Raw genomic sequence first — 18,281 nt, 5'->3', positions numbered from 1 at the left:
TTGAGGAATAATTCAATACAACAAGAAGCAAGCCAAATGCGGAAAGAATTAGTGACATATAAGAAAATCAGATATGTTAACCCAACCATAGATGATGGGAAGGTTGATAGAAAAATTAAAAGTTCCTTTAATAATTGGTGCTTTGTTCCTAAGATTCTGATATAATTTGATAGCAGGTCACATTCATTTTGAAAGGTAACTATTTTTACCTTGGGAATACATATTTAAAGTAAATGTTTCAATCAATTTATAGAAGATTTTTCTAGTCTAACAAACACTGTGACGTTAAAATTGTACCCGTTAAAATTCAACTATTTAGTCCTTTGAGCTTTCTCAACACCAGAATAATGTGTACTTGATTATTGCAGATGCACCCCTAACCAGATTTTACAGAAGTCACTGTGGTGGTGATTGGTGAGGATGGTGCATGTAGAAACATTTTCTTGTTTTTTAAATGCCTTGTATAAGGAGCCCCTACAACACTTGGTCAATATTTCCTACTGAGTTTTTCATACACAATTTATTTATTTATTTATTTTTGGTGAGGAAGACTGGCCCTGAGCTAATATCTGTAGCAATCCTCCTCTATTTAGTATGTGGGTCACTGCCACAGCATGGCTTGATGAGTGGTGTAGGTCTGTGCCCTGGATCTGAACCTGTGAACCCCAGGCCACTGAAGCAGAGCATGCTGAACTTAACCACTATGCCACCAGGCTGGCCCCTCTACAAGATTTCTTTACTGAAGAATCACAGTCAGTTGGTTATGTGGGTAGCAGACATCAAAATGCTTGCTTTTGGGGCAGGGGTGGGGTGGGGGGAGAGTGGAAATAGGGAGATAGGAAGGCAACAAAAGAAACAACAGAACCCATATATATTATGTTACATGACAATGTTTACTCCCATGAAGTCATTCTTTATAGCTTGTTACTCTCATTTACTTTTGTTTTTTTTCTTTCTTAAAAGACAGATATTGCCAACTTTAAAAACTCTAAAACAGACACCAATGACACAGAGAGCATGACATTTACCACAAAATCCAACAACCAGAATTCATCATTTTTCCAAATCATATAAATAATACCACTGTCATGGGTACAAGTAGGGGACTTCTTACTGTTTTCAATCAGTTGACCTGACATATTTTCTGAATGGCAAAATTTGGATATTTGGCTTTATTCTTAATTATACGAGGCAATTCTTTTTCAATACAAGTGTCTTCAGAAAGACTGGCCTTCATAAGAGTGCCCAGCTAAATTTTTGTGTACAATTTGTTGTGTTCCTGTGGCCCTAGCAGCGGTTATAAAGCTTTGTGGTAATATCGAAGTCTCAACATGCGTCGATATCGAGGAAGTTTTCTCAAGCAAAAGGAGAAAAGACAAGGCAGAAACAATCACAAGACCATGCAGTTGACTTTTTCAGGGAGCATTTTGACAAATACGTTCTTTTACTTCATCATTTAATTTCTTTTACTTCATTTGTTTATTATTACTTTATTCTTTTCTATTATTTAACCTCCATTTCCTCATATGTTAAATGGTAATAACAATTGTACCTAACTCATAGAATTATTGTAAGGATTAAATAAAATAAGACCACAGTTCCTGGAACATAGTAAGTATTCAGTATTGCTATAGCAACGAGAAAACAGCACCACCACCACCAGTATTCTTATATTTAAAGAACAACTGTTTTAAAATATATAAACCAAGTCTTTAAGATGGGTTATGCCATGTTTCCAAATTACTATAAAATCGAGTCTTAGGTTTACATTATCTGACTCCAAATTCTGTATTCTTATGTCCTACTATATTTCGTTAAGACCATAGGACATATAGGAAATAGCCACAAAATTGCAAGTAAAGTATTCTAATAATGTGCACAAATACTGTAAGGTTTAAGGGAGAAAAGAGAGAAGAATGATCCATGTGTGCCTGATTAAGTAGTTCATGGAGGAGGTAGGACTAAACATAGCTTCAAAGATGGATAAAACGTAGCTAGGAGGAAAAGGTCATTCAAGCTCATGACGTATTTAAAAGATGGTTTCACAGGTGTATGCATATGTCCAAGCATTAGATATGTGCAGGCTTTTTATATCAATTATACCTCAATAAAGCTGTTTAAAAAGAGAATATCACAAGAGTTGCAATAAAATTTATGTGTATGCTTAGGAGTAGAACTTATGCAGGAAGATTAAAAGATGATTTCCCCTGGAGATGAGGTCTAACAAAGCTTTAATAACAACTACACGCTTGATGCATGGACATTCTATATATTTGAAACTTCAAGATTCTATTTTACAGTGCTAAAACTTTATTTTGAAAGCAACTTGGATAGAGTTATCCATGGGGAGGGAGAGATGCAATGTTTTGTTTCTAAGCAAGCAAGTAATTCCACAAATATATTTATACTACCTGGACTTTTTATACCAGCAATTATTTATTTTAAAAATTTACAATCTTGCTGTTATAAATATTGAGTCATTAAAATTGTTCATACCCTTTCAAGTTGTACAGGAATTTAATCTTCTTGCTTGCTTATTTTGTTGTTGTTGTTGTTACCTTAGCTAAGAAAACTTTTTAAAATACACAGGTAAACACGACACAGAATATGTTCATTTATATGCTTTTTTAGAATTGTGAAAAATAGAAACAGTCAAGGGCCCTAAAATCTTTAAAGTTGTAGGAAAAAAGGTAAAATATTATATAGCTACAGATAGTCACATTCATAAAGGCTATGAAAAATATGCGAAAATGTTCTCTTTGCAATGCTAAGTTAAAAAACATGAACAGGGGCCAGCCCCGTGGCACAGTGGTTAAGTGCGCACGTTCTGCTTTGGCGGCCCGGTGTTCCCCTGTTCGGATCCCAGGTGCGGACGTGGCACCACGTGGCAAGCCATGCTGTGGCAGGCGTCCCACACAGAAAGTAGAGGAAGATGGGCATGGATGTGAGCTCAGGGCTAGGCTTCCTCAGCAAAAAAAGAGGAGGATTGGCAGCAGTTAGCTCAGGGTTAATCTTCCTCAAAAGAAAAAAAAACAAAGAAAATACAAAATTACGTATAACTAGTTTTAAAACTAGTTATAATTAGTTTTTTAAATTGTGCTTAAGAAAGGTAAAACTAAAAGATATCAACATGTTGTTTTACTTCTGTTGGGATATTAATGACTTTTAAAGTTCTTTTTTCACTTTTTTATTTTCCAAATGCTAAACACCTATGTATTACTTTTGTACTTGGAAATAATATCCATGTATGTTTTTAAATATATCATTTGTGCCCTCCTGATTTTCACTTAATAAATAGCATTTAAGTTGTTTTCACCAGAATGACAGAAGGAAAATAATTCAAAATGCAAATGTAGCCTAAGAAGTTACATTTGAACCGACTAGGCCAAAAAAAAAAGATAATTATAATAACCAAATTAGTATTAACAGATGATATTTATTGACTTCCTACTGTGAATTGCACATTATAAATGTTTTATATATTTTTAAAGACTCATTTAATTTATACAACAAATATTTGATGTGGATCTACCAGTATCCTCTTTTCTATGATGGTTTCCTTATCTATAAAACTGAAATAATAATAGTACAACCTCATAATATTTATGCATTAAATGAATTAATACACGTAAAAATATTCAGAAAAGTGTCTGAACAGCTGGTGAATGCCCTGTAACTATTCTTTATCATCATCTCATCATCATCATCACCACTAGTATCATCAATCTTCTTACAACAGAAGAAGCTGAGATTTTGAGCCGTTAAATAACTTGTTCAAATTCTGGTCTATTTAAACAAAGAGTCCAAGCCCTTAAACTCAATGATAAAAACAGTAAATAAATAGTATTTCAATTAAAATAAAAATAGAATTGTTTGTAAAACTGAGTGTCCTTAAAATAAAAATTCTCTGAACATAAAGCTTTCTTTCCAATCAGTGTCCTGACACCAGGAGCTCTGTGACCTTCAACAAGTTGCTTAAATTCCTAGGCCTGAGTTTCTCTTTTCTAGAATGACGACGTCGAAAAAAGAACACAAAATAACAGCAGCTAAGATTTCTTGAACTCTCACTGTGTGTTAGGTATTGTATAGATACTATACGTATCAATGATCACAATTACCCTATGAGCCAAAAATATTGATAATGATGTCTTTTCTCAAATGATGTAATTGAGGCTTAGAAAACTTGCCTCATGTCCACAGCAAATCGTGATGGGGCTGGGATTTGAATCCAGGTCTATATGAATTCAATGTCAGAGTTCCTTCTTAATGGCTACTCAGTGCTCCCACTGCTGGAACTGTCAGATTGTTTCCAGATCTGACATTTTATCAATACTTGTTCATTATTGATGGGACATGGACGTGATGTGGAAAAGGAGTTCAACTTTTCCCCCAACTTTTCCATTGCCCATCTGGCAATGAAAATTTCACTGTTTTTATTGTGGTGGAGACATCAGTAATGAAAAGTTTTTGATTAGCATCTAATTTTCAGAGTACTGTACTCAGTATTTTATAAAAGCTTGGTCCAAACATACAGATCTTGGCACACAGTGAGTGTTCATTTAATATTTAATGAATTAATATATTATGCAGCTTTAGATTTACAAAGTGCATTAACTGATTATTCAATTGACCATCATAACAAAATATTAGTACAGAGAGTGAAGATACAGCCATCTGCCATCTTGCAAATGAAGGATCTGTGTATTCAAAAAGGTTAAGTGAATTGCCCAAGGTCATCCCAAAGTGGGAAATCAAATAGGGCCTTCGGAGTAATTCCAAGGTTGGCGCTCTTACCACTGACCTCCAAACCAAAATCTCTAACTGGATCAGAAATAAAGCCTTCCATATTCAAGTTCAATCGCTTCAGCATGAGTTTCTGCTCTTTTTCAGGAATGATTAAGACTTTTTTCAGTTGCCTTTGATTAGAAATTGCATGCAGTTTCTGAAAGTCCCGTGATGGCCACTGTAGTAAACTATATACTAAAAATTTGACAGCTTATTTTTCTTCTTCATGTTTCTAAATGCTATTCTTTCTTCCTATGGATGGTTTCTCCTCAACCTCTTTGAATCTTCTAATCATATGCAGTAATTTGCCATCTACCAACAGAGTGAAGGTAAAGCAAAGGCATGTAATAGACTTTGAGGCTAGGAGAGAAATTTCCTGCCAAACAAACCCCAATTACTATTCTCTACGGCCACAAAATAGCACAGCTTCCTTCAAGGAAGGTGCTTTTCAAATAAGTAAAACCAATTCAGTGCAATCATCAATCCTACTGCTTACCCAAAAGAACTCAAAACATACCGGAGAGTTTAAGACTTAGAAAAGAGTCAGGCAAGAAGGAGAAGGTTGAGAATTTCAAAAAAGAGGCAGATACCAAGAAACATCAAAATCAGACATAGGTTTGAGATTATGAATAATTTCACTCAAAGAATGTTAAATTTGTACCAAGAAAAACATAGTATGATTAAAAGGTATAAAAAGTGTTTATTTAAGTTTTCCTGGAGTTCCACATAAATAATGGGATAATTCTCAGAGTTCTAAAATTCATAAAAAGAAATGATCTCAATTTTGTGAAACAAGCTAGAGAATGTCTTAATTCCTAGTGATCATGCATTTTTTTGTTTACTATTTGAGGTTGTTTGTTACATCCATTAGTGAAGGAGATTAAAATATTACCTTTTTATTAAAAAAATACCATTGATGGCACCTAACTCAGACTTCCTATTTTGAATGGAACAATTCTTATTGACTTCATAGTAGACAGGGGGCATTGAATAGTATAAACCAACAGGAAATAACTAGGTCACCAACGCTCTACATGGCTCCCTTCAATCCCAGAAGGTTCCGCAGTAGGTAAATACAGAATCACATTGTGTTAAACAAAATGACTACACAGTGACTTTTTTCTTTTCTTTCCTTGGTTAACTTCCAACAGAGCTATCCATCCCTATTCACCTTAGTCATATAATATCCTGCTTCTGGGATCACAGATCACACTTTTATTATTTGGTAAGGACTGGTGAGTGGAGATTGTTTTCCTATAAAAAATAAACTCTCCATAATTTTCCAAATTATACTTAATAAAGACTTCTTTCTTTCAATCTAGTGGCTTAATACAATCATCCGTTGCCATACAAGTGTCACTTTATGAGATTCTGCTTACACAGAACCATATAGTATCTATGATGGTAAACTTTATGGTAACATGAGACCACAGCTTGGTACACATCTGAGAAAAGTCATGTGCTGGCAAATGCTTCAATCTCAGGTTTTTCATAGTGTATACACAGAGTCTAGCACATAATATATTCCCAGTAAATATTTTTAAATTAACGAATAAATTCATTTGTTGTAGCATCACATAGACCTCAAGCTGTATTAGGTATGCTTTTATATACTATATACTTGCATTGAAAATATGTTGCACTTTGTCAAAATTTACAATATATTTTGTGCAAAAATTTCTCTCAAATCATACAAAATGTTGCTATCAACTTTTAATTATTTTACAACTTCATACAACTTGGCAAAAGAAAGTACCACAAAACTCCCAAATAATTTGGATTTTTTTGCATTTTATTATTTATGTGAGCATTTACTGTTAACAAATGCATACAAATACAAATGTATATAATTAATAGTGCCAGCTTGATTCTTCAGCATATATTTTTTAATAAACCCTAGAGTTTTAACATTTTAACATTTTAACATGGAATAAACATTAATAGTTATATATATTTTTTTATTTCCTCTAAACATAAAATGAGAACTGACTATGAATGAGGGATTAGTATACTAATTTGGGAGTTGAAAGCTATCAAAGTAAGTTTGATTACAAATATCATAGCCAGATAGTTTGTTTAATTTTTTTCAGTCTTGATATAGTTTTTCTCTTTTCTCAATTTACTTAAATAAAACATATTAATTACCGGCTTCATTCGTAATTTATTTTTTTACACGACACTTCAATATGTATTACTTAACTTTTGTATTTCTACAGCTTCTCTAAGGATAAGAATCCATCATATGGCAATGCAATAATACATTTTTCCTAAGGAATAAATAGTTTCCTACTTTCATTAGGGAGAGTCAAGGCTTGAAATCCTAACCCAAATCTGGTGAAAAGCAGACATATGACTTCTGAAAAGAAGCTATATAACAGAAGAAACATGAAGAAAGTTTGTGAAGAAATTGTCAAACATATGTATAGTTCTGTTTTTAGAGTCCTTGAGAAAAGGAACACAGACATATCCTTTTTACTCTATTTATACTCATCTCCTTTTCATTGTAGCTACATGTAGAACTGCCTTTCAAATTATATTAATGATAATAATATGCTAATAATAGCACCAAAATTTTTATTTTGATATCACTTCATAGATTATAAAAAACTTTGATGATTTCTGATAACACAGTAAATACTTGATAAATAATAGTGATTCTTGTCATTGTTATTATTTGAGCTATAACAATCTGCAGGAGAGCATCAGTTTCATCTCCAAACTAACATAGCTATTAAATATAATCTGTTTTTTTCCAAAGGTCCACATTACTTGCTTTGGTTTTATACTCAGGCCCATGGGAACCCTCAATGTGCTCCAGTTTAGCTTTTATTAACAAAGTTGCAGTTACTGACCAGCCAAGGTGCAGGAGCAGGTGCGATTTGAAATTTACAAAGAAGATATGTATCCATTGTGCTCATTTTTTTTTATTACAAAAGATGTTCATACTTGTTATAAAAGTACAAATAATTCAGAAGTGCTTAAAGTACAGCATTAACTTTCTATCTTCAATCTCCTGTTTACATACCCCTTTCCCTACACACACATACACACACACACACACACACAGTGAAGATAATCATGTTAACAGTCTAGCTCTGGGATTTTGCTCATTTTTCTACACCATGATGCCTCTCAGCAATTGGAGAAGAGGTTGTGAGGTCCGGTTATAATGGTGCCAAAGCACTAAGCACCCTATGTTGTATTATACGATTGCAAACCTAACTTCCAAAAGGAGAATTGGTAAGAATCTAAAACTCACTTCATTTACAGGTCGCTTTCCTCACTAATTCTCCACCTCATTCAATAATCAATTTTAATGAAGCAAAGCCAAATTGAAACATTATTTATGGGAGTTTTCTTCATATTCAAGATAAGACAAGGCAAATTCTGGGCGGCTAATTTAGAAGATACTTATTGCGTGCTTGGGCCAAACTTGACACTAAGTGATTTATAGTTATCCACTTTTCACAACACTCTTATGGGACAGGTGTTATTTTCTTAGTTTGATAATGAGGAAACTAAACTAAGCCACTTGTCCAAAGTCCCTCCACTAGCAAGAATATTAATCAGGATTTTCACTCAAGCCTGCCTGCGTTTCACGCTACTACTTAAATACATTGATTACAAAAGGTCAGGAAATTTCAATTCGTGAGATGTCTTTGCAACAAACTTTGTGAATTTAAGGTCATGCCTCCCCTGCAGCTCATCCATTTCGTAGAACCACTTTTACTTCTAAAAGTGCTCTCTCCTATCTTACCTCACTTTATTTTATTAATGGTATTTGGCCTGATCTTCACATTCTCAGAAGACTTCAGATTTAGACTTGACTATATATCAAATGAGATTGTACATACAATTATTGGGAAACTCAGAGAAAACTGAAATAAAACTTGTGCCTTATAACACACTACATTATACTTTATGTGTTCTGTGTGTGTTGTGTTGAGGGGAAGTCAGACATTTTAATTTGTTGTATGTAAACTTTTTTGCCAGTCTTCCTCTTTTGGCTTGAGGAAGATTAGCCCTGAGCTAACATCTGTGCTAATCTTCCTCTATTTTGTATGTGGGACGCTGCCATGGCAAGGCTGATGATCAATGGTGTAGGTCCATGCCCAGGAACTGAACCTGGGCTGCTGAAACAGAGCATGCTGAAGTTAACCACTAGGCCAGGGGGCCGGCCCCTGTTCTATGTAAACTTTTAATACCAAAATCGTTATTAATATCTTTTGGCATTTATTTTTTAACACACTGTATTGGGATATTCAAAAAATAAAATGTTCTCAGGCTTGTCTTGATTTCTGATAAGAACCAGGACTCGGAACTTGCCTCTAACATCCTAGTTTAGTGTCTTTGCCATTGTCCCATTGATGCTTATGCCATTTATCAACAACATATTAATTATTTATATTTTGTTCAAAGTTTCTACCATTTCCTTCCATGGGTGCCTTGGAATTCTTGCTCATTTTCAATAATAAAACTTAAAACCCACCCATCCAAGAGAGACAAACCAAATAACATTGTCACAGAAGAATAAACCTGTGTATGTGAATTTGTTAACAATGTTAAAGAGAAAAGTGGAGTAAGTTGCTTTTAAGCTTTTAGCTGTAATATCTAGTAAGAAATACATTTTAAATGGTAACCCACAGTACACATATGGCGGTATGCAACAAAAATTAAAATTGACAAAATATATATTCTTACTATCATGTAATAAACTCTGGCATTTATTTTCTACTCTATCCTGTTTTATTTTACTTTATATTACCTTCTGGATCAACCCACTAAATTGGTTTTACAAATAACTCATGAGCTGTGATGTACTTTTTGAGAAAACACTGACTAGACGGTCTCTTTCTTTTGAAAGACTTTGTGTATATGTGGAAATTGATGTATAAAACACACCACTGGGACATGATCTCTTGTTTCAATGTCCCCTAAAATGAACACATCTGACTATCATACCTCTTGCCAAAAAGTCTCCTCGGTCCAACATTTGGCTAAATTGAGAAGTCTTTCTGGAGTATTTGCAAATGTGCCAGAAGGAGATTTCATAACTCCTAGTCCTGATGATCCAAAGAAATCTTTCATACATAAGGCTGCATCATTTAACAATATGTCCTCCTGCTCTGAAAAAATGCATACCCATACTGCTTCCTTCCATAATTGGCATCTGAAGGATGGATTGTGGAGTCTGCAATGGAGATGTAAATAGAAACAACCAGGTACAGTCTATACTTAGCATCGGACTCACAAAAAGGTCTTCTGTGGGGTCAACTTGTTGCCACAGTCCTCCTCCTTAATTTAGTTTCTTTTTACTGTAATTAATTCCTTTCATGGGAACAAAGAAAGGTGCTCTTTCAAAACTAGATAAAAAGATACACAAAATATGCTCAAAAGATTTTCTCAGCGGAGAAACAAATGTGTTTTCTTGTTTCCTCGGGAGGGAAAAAGAATCAGTGGATGTGCATTCCACTTTTTCTTTTACTTTTTTTAACTTCCAACAGAGCTGCCCATCCCTGTTCACCTTAGTCATATAATATCCTGCTTCTGGGATCACAGATCACTCTTTTATTATTTGGTAAGGACAGGTAAGCAGAGATTGTTTTCTTATAAAAATAAACTCTCCATAATTTTCCAAGTTATACGTAATAAAGACTTCTTTCTTTCAATCTAATTGCTTACTACAACTTGCCATACAGGTGTCACTTTACGAGTTTCTGCTTACACAGAACCATATTCTTTCTATGATGGTAAACTTTATGGTAACCATGAGACCATGGCTTGATATACATCTGAGAAAAGTCATGTGCTGGCAAGTGCTTCATTCTCAGGTTTTTAATAGTGTATACACAGAGAAAAGAAGCTATCCCAACATACAGGGAAGAGGTTTGGATTCATTTAAAAAGAGTTGGCCTTGGGACCAAATTCTTGCTCTGCCACTAACTAGTTGCAGTATTATGGGGGAAATTCCTTCTCTTTCCATACCTTTTCTCTAACCTATAAAATGATTACTTTATCATTCAGTTATAGAATTCATTTATGGAATAAATGAATCAACTAACAAATTAATGGAATATTATACTATATATGACCACGTTTTAACTCACAGAATAATAAAATCTCAATTAAATGACATTTGATCATCAACATCGGGAGTTATCAAGAAGGACAAATAGTCCCTCTCTCTCTTTCTTCCAACTGAGGTTTAAGTTCATTTTTCCACAGCCCCTCTATTATCCATTCCAGGAATTAGAGAGAACTAACTCACTACCTCCCAATAGAGGCAATTCCTTCAGTGAATGGTTCTGTTAATGAATAAAAATATCCCTTTTAAAATTGAACCATAATTTATTACTCTAGTATTTCAGTAATTAGCTCTCTTTGTAATGCTCCTGGCCATCTAGAGTGAGTACAGCTCCTCTCCACCAGAATTTTCCAAATACCTAAAGGTAGCAGTCAAGTCCCTGCCATGTCTTGTCTTCTCTCTGCTAAATTTATTCTCTGAAGACATAGTTTCAAGCTCATAATCATTTTGGCCACTCTGCTTTAAGCAGGTCATACTTGGTTGCACTTATTTTAAGTATGATGCCAAACATTTAATCCAGCCCAGGTGTGGTCTGTGGAATCATGAGAGAGCAGGTAACAGAAGGTTAGTCTTGGGAGGGCTCTCCAGGACCATCTTTTCTAGCCCCTCTCATATCACAAATGAAGGAAGGAGTTGAAATGGCTTTCTCTGAGTCACGTAGCAAAAATTCCTAGCTCCGATGTCAGTGATATTTCTTCTAGTAAAACTAGTCCTTTTAATTTTGCTTTTTCCACCTCCAAGATATCATGAGTGTAATCTTCATCTTTCATATATTCACTTTCAAATTAATAGGATAATGAGAAGGTTATTATTCATCACCAGACTTACTGAACAGCCTAGAAAATATAAAAACATCCAATAACTAAAGAAGAGATGATGAAAATATGGTAAATAAGAAAGAGAGACAGAAACAGAGACAGGGAGAGAGAAAATAAAGGAAGGAAATAGATCCTCTTTTTAGACTTTTGTGGCTCTCTATCCCTGTTCTTTCTTAGGTGCTTGCTTCATGTGTGTTGGGTAGGGTTTGCTGTGCAGAAATTGTTTTGCATTGGAACAAAAACACCTCACATCATGCCCTGCCATTCCACCGTTTTCCTCACTCAGCAGCAACCTCTGTTACTCATGGCTAAACTTTACAAATCTAGAAGCTAATAAGGTTCTAATGACTGAGGAACTGATTCACAAGATCAGCTCTTTAATAAATAGAATGAATGAACATTCTGAATATTCCAATCTAGTGCTCAGACAATCATGTTATCTCTGTGAGATCTGGAATAAGGGAGATCAAGAGAAAACACACAATTTGTGTAGCTCCCATCCATAAAACAGATAAATACTAATTACTTAGGCATACACCGCCCAAGATTATCTTTATGTTAAAGAAAGCATCTGTGGAACTGGAGTGTCCACATTTGTACATTATCCCAGGTATTTATTTGTGTGTGTTGGGGTAGAAGTACAGTGACATCCTCTGAGAACAAAGTTTCTTCTAACTTAGTCATCCTGGGTATGGAGTGTTTGAGGGAAAATTCTGGTATTTTCAGCAGTGAATGGACAGTAATAGTGCCTGAGACTATGAAAACAGGGATGTTCTCTCAGTCATGAGTCTTTTACAGGTGAGTCAGAAGCCAAGCCAGAACTTGTAGAAAAAAACAAAAAAGCCTGAAAATAGGGAAGACCTTTCACAGGCCACAGCTACATATGTCAATGGATCCTATTTTTTTTTTTTTTCACTGAAAGAGGCAATAATAGCTCCTTAGAGGCTATTGGCTGAGAGAAATAGGCTATTCACTCTGGAAGGGAAGATGAGAGAGAGCTCCCCTCTCAACACACTTCCCAGAGCTAGCTTATTTCTTTCACTACTAAAAATGAAGGTCCTGACAGTGATATATGAATATGAAGAATTGCTTCTTTACTATTAAAGTTGCCACTGCATTTTCCCAGATTATGGATCCATAATCTAATCTAATTTAGTGAAGAATCCACCTAACAGTCCCTGCCTCTTCTGGTTTTCATGTATTGTTACGTCAATGGTAACCAATGTAGTTATCCAATCAATTCATAATCACAAGGATTTCTGAGGGTCTAATGTTTTCACAATTTTTGTGAAGCAGAAGGAAATCTTTCAAAGTCTCTGCACACCTTCAATATAGTCCAGGCAAAGAAGCACTTCAACTAATTTACAAGTCAAGAGCAGAGGGGTCATGCTATTTCCCAAAGCTAATTTTTATACGAATGAATTCATTTGTGGTCCTTGATACTATTTCAGATAGGCATTAAAACTTTCATCAGGTTGGCATCATTGAATTGAAGGGGAAAGGAAGAAAGCAATGAAATGGAGAAATAATACAATGGCAAAAAAGAACTTCAGTAATTATCCCCAACAATGAAGTGGAAGCAAAATTCTGGACAGGAATCTTGAGTTCCAAGACCCAAATCTGTAACCAATTATGTACAAGTAAGGCCAAATTACTTGCCCTTACTATCTCTGTTTCCTCAACCGTGAGATAAAGGAATTAGATTAAATGCTCATCTAAGACCCTTCTGTTGTTAACATTCTACAAAGTTTGTGTGTCTGAATTACTATTATGATCATCTCAAATTTTGTCTCAACTCTCAACACTCTTCAACCCCTGGAGAAACAAAATGAAATCCCTTTCAAAAGTACTCAGTAAGGCTGATAGTGACATTTCTCATGTTTCCAAACTGAATTGTTATCTCAATACAATCACAACTAGTAGAAAAGGTGTTTGGGAAAAGTGTGCTCCTACTTTTTAGAAGTTAAACTAAGCACATAGACTATGAATCACATCGAAGTTCTTTCAACCAAAGCTTGATTGTTACCACATTTTTAAATAACTGATGGAAAACCATAACATAACCTGAAAGCAGTGCAACACTGCAATATGTAGGTTAGCCTGAAGACAATGTTTTCAATGATGTCACATTACCGGTACAATTTATTGGTGCATTTTTCTCCCAGAGCATCACTGACATGTTTTTTGGCTAGAACAAATTAGCATTCCTATATCATTAGATGGAAATAATAAATTCAAGAACCAGTGCAAACAAAAAAGGGAGTGGAGTGTGAATAGCATTTTACAATTAATCAAGGGAGGTATTTTGGCACCTCATTTTCATCAAGAAGCAAAACTGCGAAAAATTACAAGTTCCAGCTATTATCCACATACTATATATTCATAAATAGTGAGCTAGGCGGTATTCTAACACAAATTCATCCATTCAGCAAATAGTCTTTGAGCACCTATCATGTGCTAGGCCCTCTGATTGGCCCTGGGGACATACACTGGAGTTTCAGCTAAAGTCAGCAAAAATGGTGAAATATGAAAATCCTATAAGTCAGTAATAAAGTGCAATATACATGGTTTTGTGTATAAAATATAATATGAATGACTTTTCTCAAGGAAATTGAGCTAGGTCAAGGGGAAGCAAGTAATAATGGAATATATGCAAGTGTCTGATGAATTAAAGCATTCAGGCTTTAAGGAAATTATCAAATCTGTAGCTACAGGAGTATGGCTGAAGCTGTTCAAATTTTCCTTCTTGCCAACAGCACTTATTTCATATTTATGAAATAATACATTATGTTTTGTTTCACATTTAAATCTCAAGAATATTAATTAAGGTTAATAAATTTATTTTGTTTTGATCTTGAAGTTTAAACATTGTAGTAGTGTCCAATTTGGAAAGGAGGGTTAGAGTTTAAAGTCATTGGGATGAGTATGCTTATGTTGGACACTGTCTTGAAGGTATTTATTATCGCTCATAAATTTATGGTTAGCTGGGTAATGTTTAAGGTTTCAGCTGAGCTCTACATGTGATTGCAATGAACTGTCAGTCAGAAAGGCAATTCTGTTGATCTTCACTGGGTGCTCTCACATAGTTGAGGTCAAGTGCTCTAAGATGGCCTCATCTGGAAAACCTGAGTGCTCTCATCACACAGTGATGACAGGGTTCTGAGACAGACAGACTAAGTCCTCACTTCCACCAAAGTGTATTGACCAAAGCAGTCACGAGACTAGTGCTGCATGAGAGTGGAAGGGAACTAACAAGTTGCAAAGCAAAGGAAATCATCAAAGCAATAGCTCTGCCACACCTCTAAACAGTCAAGCACCAGTGATCCTGTGCCATAATGGGCACTCATACCAACGCTGCAAAAATATTGAGGCAGGGGCTGGCCCCTTGGCTGATTGGTTAAGTTCGTGTGCTCCGCTGCAGGCGGCCCAGTGTTTCGTCGGTTCAAATCCTGGGCGTGGACATGGCACTGCTCATCAAACCATGCTGAGGCAGCATCCCACATGCCACAACTAGAAGGACCCACAACGAAGAATATACAACTGTGTACCGGGGGCGGTTTGGGGAGAAAAAGGAAAAAAATAAAATCTTTAAAAAAAAAAAATACTGAGGCAAAGGACCCCTTAAATTTTCTTAGAGCAGAGAGAGTGCCAGCTGGAATGATTGCTTTAAAAGGAGTAAAATTGTTTCTTCTGAGTCATTACATGTTTCTTTCCTACATATAGTTGAAGAACTGGTGTGGTCTGCCATTAAACAAAAATCCTTTCTTTTTTTCTTATTTTGTTTTTATACTATTAATCTCTTTGCTTAGAAGGCCTAGGCACAATTTCTGCATAATACAACAAGCCACAGTAAATACACAGTCCTGTAGTCTATGAAACCATAAATCAAGGAAACAGCAAGTATAAGAGATTAACACTGAAGCTGAAACCCAAGTCTGCTTGTGCTTTCCTCTGAAATTGTGTAACAGCATACACTTTCTCAAAGAAAGATCTCATGACAGCTGCCAAGAGGACTGAGTGACGTAGTCCTGTCATGTTTAAATATAAAATAAATGGGCAATTTGGGGAGGATAAAGCTTTTATGGAAAATAGGACAACATCTTTTCATGGACATCAACGTCTCATGTGAGAGCATTTGGAAATTTCCATACCCTTCAAAAAAGAGGAATATCAACTGAGCAAAGGAGGATAATTATAAGGACATGAGAACAAGTTTGGATACTGGGGCTGAGTGATGGAAGGCGAGAGAAAATTACCCCAACCTAGCCAGAGAAAGAGGCTGAAGTAAGAACTGGCATTGTCATTTTTCTGGAAAATCCCACAAGGGTTTTCTGAAGGGCCAGGCAACAGAAAACTAGGCATCATCCTGGGGAGCTTCCACAGTACCAAACAGAGCTGTATCTCATTACACTCCAGCACTTTTCTCATCCTGGAGGTGAGTTTGACCTCTTGAAACTTCCTACCACACCACTCTTATACTGATAAATTGTAAGATGTAACACCATATAACTTCGTTATCCACATAATTGCTTGGGATCAAAGCAGTATAAATGCTTCTTGACGAAACCACATAAAATGATAAGCCAAAGAATATTTCTCCCAATCTTTGAATCTTTATACTCAAACTTTGTCCTCTCCTGAATCCTGGAGGTATCATCCAAATATTTTACCAGTGTTAGTTGGCAAGAAAATTTACTGGCTGGTTTTTGGCAAAATAATTAAATTTGCTTGAATTTGGCAATGGAATTTTAACTGGCTTATTTTTTACCCACAAACAGGATGTTTGTTGTTGTTGTTTTCGGTGAGGAAGATTGGCCCTCAGCTAATATCTGTTGCCAATCTTCCTCTTTTTCTTCTTCCCAAAGCCCCAGTACATACTCATACATCCTAGTTGTAAGTCATTCTAGATCTTCTATGTGGAATGCTGCCACCGCATGGTTTGGTGAGTGGTGTGTAGGTCAATGCCCAGGATCAGAACCGGCAAACCCTGGACCACCGAAGTGGAGCACGTGAACTTACTGGCCCCTACAATTTTTTTTTTTTAATTGTTACATTGAAATATGTAGTTTATGCTTGTAATACACAACTTCAAATGTTTGCATGTAAAAGTTATACATGAAAAGTAAGTCTCTTCCTTTCCACCATATCCCCTATCTACTTAGATATCCTCCCCAGAAGGCACAACTGTTATCAGTTTTGCTCTTCTCTGAGAGCAATTCTATATCAATCAAGTGGTTTATATAAACCCCATTTTACACACATACACAGAACTACACCTTGCTTTTTTCGCTTAAAATGATCTTGGAGATAATTATTATCTGACCTATAGAATGCCTCATTCATTTTAATAGCTATGTAATAAAACATTGTATCATAATTTATTTTATTAGATCACTATTGGTGTACATTTAGGTTAAAAAAACCAGTTTAAATTAGTTAGAGCCAGTAGTCATGACGATGAATTTCTCCTAGAACACAATCTTGGATGAGCATCTCCTACACAGTGACCAAGCCCTACTCTTCTGAATAGAGAGGAAAGTCCCTAATGAAATTCATGATTTATTTGAGGCAAACCAAAACATAACTTTATCCTTGGCATTTTACAAACTTATTTTGTACTTTATCATCTTCTCATATTTCCTCATGCCCTTTACTGGAAATCCATCCCTTCTTAATTTTCACAAATTGTCAGTATTCTTCCTGTTAAAACTCAACTGTGAAATTCCATTTCCTTCTCCAAGATTTCCACCATGGCCCCCTTCACCAGAGAGCAGGACTTGATTTTGTTCTCCCTCGATTTACTTTAGAGACATATTTGTAACTTTGCGTCATCTTGAATTAATGGTTATATAAGTATTAATGCATGCCTCATCTCCTTTGCCACACTGCATACCCACTGAGGGTAGTGATGTATAAAACATAGGGCTGTCCTTCATAGGACTATCAGAGGGCCTTGCATATATTTGTGTGTAAGAAATATGTGTTGCTTAATTATATTCTTGGCGTGTGTTTCTAATGGATTATGCTTAATCATAATGGGACAATAAGCTAGAAGTCAGTAGCTATGAGCCCTACTCCTGGCTCTGAAATTGCTATTAGGTATACATTGGATGAATTATTTAAACTCTTAAAGATTTTGTATTTTAAAATGGAAACAAAATATCTGGATTGTCTGTATCACTGGCTTGCTAAGGGAATCAAATGAAATAGTGGTTTTATAAAAAAAATCTCAGCATTAGAAAAAAATTCAAAGGTCTCCTAATCCAGCTGCCTAGCCACTGCTCAAAATCTTTGTATATCAACATCTCTGCAAGTAAACTGTACACTGATACGTGAAAATTTCCAGAGGCATAGAAATCTCAATCCAATATGGAAGCCCATTTTATATTTGTACAGCTCTGAATATTAATAAAAGTGGCCATGCAGTAAAATTCATATTATTCCACGTAATAATGACAAGTTTGCTATATCTAATTGGTGATTCGTCACCAACCTCTGAAGTAGATTTACTCTAGTCATTTCATTAATTTCCCAATAACTCAACTTCACATTTTACAGGACTGGATTGTTGGGACCACAGTGACAGTATTATT

At 35.4% G+C, this 18,281-nt stretch overlaps 1 protein-coding gene across 6 annotated transcripts in view; it reads right to left on the bottom strand.

The window, feature by feature from the left end:
* The window catches only part of GRM5 (glutamate metabotropic receptor 5), a 474,085-nt gene that overhangs the window by 437,637 nt on the left and 18,167 nt on the right, over window positions 1-18,281 (bottom strand). The gene's annotated exons all lie outside the window — the stretch shown is intronic.

The sequence above is a fragment of the Equus caballus genome, chromosome 7 (genome assembly GCF_041296265.1).
Source record: "Equus caballus isolate H_3958 breed thoroughbred chromosome 7, TB-T2T, whole genome shotgun sequence".
NCBI classification, from domain to species: Eukaryota; Metazoa; Chordata; class Mammalia; order Perissodactyla; family Equidae; genus Equus; species Equus caballus.
Note: the sequence above shows the minus strand (reverse complement) of the source record. Positions and strands in the feature narration are given on the sequence as shown.